The sequence below is a fragment of the Castor canadensis genome, chromosome 6, assembly GCF_047511655.1.
Source record: "Castor canadensis chromosome 6, mCasCan1.hap1v2, whole genome shotgun sequence".
NCBI classification, from domain to species: domain Eukaryota; kingdom Metazoa; phylum Chordata; class Mammalia; order Rodentia; family Castoridae; genus Castor; species Castor canadensis.
This window is the reverse complement of record NC_133391.1, coordinates 58,421,688-58,427,191: the sequence shown is the minus strand read 5'-3', so window position 1 is coordinate 58,427,191 and position 5,504 is coordinate 58,421,688. Positions and strand designations below refer to the sequence as shown.

Genomic DNA, 5,504 nt, shown 5'->3' with positions numbered 1-5,504 from the left:
GATCTGGATTTGATTACGATGCTTCTTTTTAACACCCAACAAATTGTCTTCCTGTATATTGTTATCTTTTCATTTTACATGATGTTTTTGGTATCAGCCACTTTGCCCACTCTATAATAGTTCTGATGGACATTCAGGATGAGCATCCCATTTAGGAATCCCCATGCAAGAGTGGAGAGATGGGCCCTTAGGATAATAGAGGACTTGAAGTCGGGGTATCCTGCCGCTTGCTTGCACCACAAACATCTGATGGAACCAGGTCAAATGGACTTGAATTGGAGGCTTCCTAGATACAAGGGGGATGCTTCATGGATCTCAGAAGTTCTCAGTCTCCCAAAGGTAAAGACCCCACTTTGCCTTTCCCTCTTTCTCCACTGGCTAGCATAGGAGAAGCTGAAATATTCGTCACTTGGCTGTATCCTTAAATACTTCAGGTGTTTGATCTTGCTAACCACAAGGATGGCTAGTTCTCTACATAGCCCATTTAAAATCATTTACTATTCTTTGCCTCCTACCTAAATTAATCTGTTGGCAGACTTAGAAAACTAAGTTTAAACTAAGTAAAAAATTGTTTTAAATGGTTCTAATACTTCTAGTGCCTTATATGTGTATCTAAATGTTATAAATAATTTATGGCGTTAAAAGTGTACACATGAAAACACTATAGTTCTTTTATCTAAAGTACATTCTATGTAATAAGATCTCTGACATTTCTGCTCTTTATGAACAATGCTAAAAGTTCTGTCATTTAGGCCTGACATCTGTTTTTCATATAAACATTGGTTAGAAAAACATTGAGACTTATACATATATATGTGTTACATATATATATGTATATATTTTGTATATTTTTTATATATACATATATATATAAATATTAAAATGGAGCTATTTGGATTACTAACACCACCTCCCCCAACCATCAAAAATCTAGTGTTTTTAAATGTCATGGATGCTGCCAGCCCTCCCGGGGCCGCGCTTGCTCAGCCGCCAGCACCCCACGGAGCCGCCGCGCGCCGGGAGCCGCGCTCGCAGCCTGTAGCGCCAGCCGTTCCGGATCGCGGAAAGCGGCGAGGGCGGCGCCCGGGCGCCGGCCGCGGGAGACGAGAGGCAGAATGAGCATCGAGATCCCGGCGGGCTGACGGAGTTGCTGCAGGGCTTCACGGTGGAGGTGCTGAGGCACCAGCCCGCGGTCCTGCTGGAGTTCGCGCTGCAGCACTTCACGCGCCTGCAGCAGGAGAATGAGCGCAAAGGCGCCGCGCGCTTCAGTCATGAGGGCAGGACCTGGGGGGACGCGGGCGCCGCCGCCGGGGGCGGCACCCCCAGCAAGGGGGTCAATTTCGCCGAGGAACCCATGCTCTCGGACTCCGAGAATGGCGAGGAGGAGGAGGAGGCCGCCGACGCAGGGGCGTTCAGTGCTCCAGTAATAAACCGATTCACAAGGCTTGCCTCAGTATGCGCAGAAGCTTATAATCCTGATGAAGAAGAAGATGATGCAGAGTCCAGGATTATACATCCAAAAACTGATGATCAAAGAAACAGATTGCAAGAGGCTTGCAAAGATATCTTGCTGTTTAAGAACCTGGATCCGGAGCAGATGTCTCAAGTATTAGATGCCATGTTTGAAAAATTGGTCAAAGAAGGGGAGCATGTAATTGATCAAGGTGATGATGGTGACAACTTTTACGTAATTGATAGAGGAACATTTGACATTTATGTAAAATGTGATGGTGTTGGAAGATGTGTTGGTAACTATGATAATCGTGGGAGTTTCGGCGAACTGGTCTTAATGTACAATACACCCAGAGCAGCTACAATCACTGCTACCTCTCCTGGTGCTCTGTGGGTTTTGGACAGGGTGACCTTCAGGAGAATAATTGTACAGAATAATGCCAAAAAGAGAAAAATGTATGAAAGCTTTATTGAGTCACTGCCATTCCTTAAATCTCTGGAGGTTTCTGAACGCCTGAAAGTGGTAGATGTGATAGGCACCAAAGTTTATAATGATGGAGAACAAATCATTGCTCAGGGAGATTTGGCTGATTCTTTTTTTATTGTAGAATCTGGAGAAGTGAAAATTACAATGAAAAGAAAGGGTAAATCAGAAGTGGAAGAGAACGGTGCAGTAGAGATCGCTCGGTGTTCTCGGGGACAGTACTTTGGAGAGCTTGCCCTGGTGACTAACAAACCTCGAGCAGCTTCTGCGCACGCCATTGGGACTGTCAAGTGTTTAGCTATGGATGTGCAAGCATTTGAAAGGCTTTTGGGACCTTGCATGGAAATTATGAAAAGAAACATCGCCACCTATGAAGAACAGTTAGTTGCTCTGTTTGGAACAAACATGGATATTGTTGAACCCACTGCATGAAGCAAAAGCACAGAGCAAGATGACCGATCATGAAAACTTACACAGTAGTGGTTAGCCCACTGAGAATGTGTTTGTGTAGATGCCAAGCATTTTCTGTGATTTCGGGTTTTTTCCTTTTTTTACATTTACAATGTATCAGTAAACAGTAGTGATTTAATAGTCAATAGGCTTTAACATGACTTTCTAATGAGTAGTTCATAAAAAAAAAATCAACATATTGGTAAAATAACTTTCTACTCCACAAAATTATTGACTGAAAGTTTTATTACAATGATTGTAATATATTGAAAGCATCCATGTTTAAGAAAATAATTAAAAGATGTTATTATAGGCAATATGTGTTTGACTTATTCAGATTGATATAAAACTAGTGACTATGCCCACGTAAGAGGGAACTTGGCAGTCATTCATGCTACACAGCCTGGCATCATTGTTTTTTATAACTCATTATCTATTGTAAGATTTCAGTCATTTTCATTTTAAAGTTTTTCTGGCTTGATAAGTTGTGTTGGCCTTGGCCTATTGGTGAAATGGTATAAAACATATGCAATTTAAAAATTTTTTATATTTTTTGTAATAAAGTTCATTTTGACTTCTTTGGCATAGTGTCAGTAACATATTCCAGTGGTTTTTAAGGACTGGTAATTTAGTCATTACAATAATAGGGAAAGATCATTAATGCGTTCCTCATCAGGCACGTAGCCCTGCTTCCTTTTTTTCATTCTGCAACTCCCTATTACTCTTTATCTTTAAAAGTCTGATTTTGACACTTAATGTCACAAAGTTTTCTTTTAAAAGCTACTTAAACTTGTTAAATCTGACATTTTTTTCATTGTCTAAAAGCCTAAGATCTTATACTTAAAAAGAAAAAACCCTCTATACCAAAAATACTTTGGGATCCTTATCTCCATGCCCACAGAATATTTCTTTGTTCTTCACCAGGCCTAAATAATACAGTCCTTTGCACGTACCTGCCTCTGTGGTTTTCTTCCTTGTGTAATGCTTGCCAACTGGTAATCTCATAGATGAGCAGCAGTGAGGTTTCTTTAGTCTTTTTTCCCATTAAAAGCTCATCTACAGTAGTAGAAATAAATTTTTATAAGCAAAAGCATATATAATGATAAAATGAATTTCTGTTCGTACCACATATACCATTAAGTCTAGCTATTTGCTTTAATGTGGACTTATTTTAAAAGTACAGAAAACTCAGAATTTACTAGATTTTTCATTGATCATTGAATTGCTTATGCTGCCAAGTAAGATATTTTTAGTTATATTCAACCAAAACAATATCACCTCGTACATGATTTTTAGGTCCCATGATCAACTATCTAGAGACATTAATTCTAACCAGTTGTTCACTTTTAAATAAGCAATTTCATTTTGGGAAACATGTTTCAGAATACACACACACACACACACACACACACGTGCACGGATAAAATTAACCTGTGGCAACTGTGGTCTTACAGGGAAAGTTTATGGTCCTGCTTGTACAAAAAAACATGGTTAGAATGTTAATTGGGTAATGTATATATAAGAAGTTAAGGTATGTAAACTAAAACTTCAGCCACATTTTAGAATATTAACATTTTTGCAAACTTTAGGAAGAGGGAATTCTACATGAAGATGACTTGTTTTCTTTTTCAGAGTTTATTTGAAAAGCCATGTCTATTAAACAAGAAAAAACAAAAAACAAAACCCAAATTCGTGGTTCATCATTCTGTATTTATTCTTTATTCAGTTTTCCAAATTACGTCTTTTGTTGCATAAGCTGACTGTGAACTATTCATGGAACATTAAACAAATGCCTGTTTAATAAAGAACTCTGACCAAGGCTATAAATGCCAGTTACGTTATTTTCAGTATTGTTGGTTATATTTAAATTTTCCTTATAATAAAGCACACTTTTATAATAAAAAAAATAAAAAAAATAAATGTCATTACTATATTGACAGTACAATGACTGATTTTTTTCTTTACCTAACCAAAATTCAAGGTTTAAACTGTGATTAACCATGGTTACTTTAAGTTTTGTCATTACAGTTCTGATCTTTCAGGAGCATTTGCAGGCAAGACCATGAAAAAAAATGATTCTGACAGTACTTATCTATCAGTCAAAACAGTACTTCCTTAAGTATTGGGGTGGTTTTGTATTTTCCTTATAAAAACATTTTGCTTGTAAAAGACTGTTATCTGCTGACACTTTACAACAATTTAAAGGTGTTGATACATCCCCTCTGGAACAGACAATTAGATATAATTAATCCCAGCCTAAGAACCACTTTTAGTTAATCTCTTTTCTGCTTAAATTGGCCAAAAAGTTTGCATTGGCACTGACTTCTTATCTCTTTGATGTGTTACTTCCCCTCTTTCATGGGACAAAATCTTCCTGGACTTTTCTGGAGAAAGCACTCTGGCTCCAGGGAACACAAGTGCCAAATTGGCAAAATCTTCAGACAACTGTTCAGAGGAATAGTTTAAGAGGATGCAACTCCCCAGCAATCATCATCCCCCATCTTCTTAAAGGAACAATTGGCATTCAGCCACCCAAGACAGTTCAAAAGGACTACACAAGTAAGGAGATTTCTACAGATCCAGACGGAGTTAATTATGCCAGATTGCTAAAAGTAACCAAAGCCAAGAGATTTTAAAAAGGGACTCTTATGCATGTGCTCTAATATTTAAACCTTCTAGGCTTCTTGCAAAAGGCAAACTCATGTCTTTGGCCATGGCCTTTTATTTAAGCAAAATCAATATAACTTTCAAAGGTATCTACCTTCTGTCTAGGGATACTGTGAGTGTTCTTTCTGTACAGAACTGATTCATTGGTGTTTACACTCTTAGTGTCTGTCTGTGCTCTGGAATATCTGGCCTCTAATGTAGATATTACCCCAAACAATCAATCCTTAACTGACCACTACAGTGACAGTCCAAACAGAGGGCTGTCTAACTGTTAAAAATAGTACAGGTATAAACACCTATAGGTAAAGTAATCATAACACTCCCTGTCACTTTTCATAATGAAAAGTTAACTATTTTACCCTTACTGGTATACCTGATGCTCTTATCTTTGTTGATGTTTGTGTCATGCCTTCTATATTAGATTTGTCTCTTCCAGAATAAAAGCTTTTAG

The 5,504-nt window shown here is 38.2% G+C and overlaps 1 pseudogene; it reads left to right on the top strand.

Annotated features, from left to right (window-relative positions):
* The first annotated feature begins 1,209 nt into the window (after positions 1–1,209).
* Positions 1,210–2,391, top strand: LOC141424110 (cAMP-dependent protein kinase type II-beta regulatory subunit pseudogene; annotated as a pseudogene).
* Positions 2,392–5,504: the final 3,113 nt, after the last annotated feature.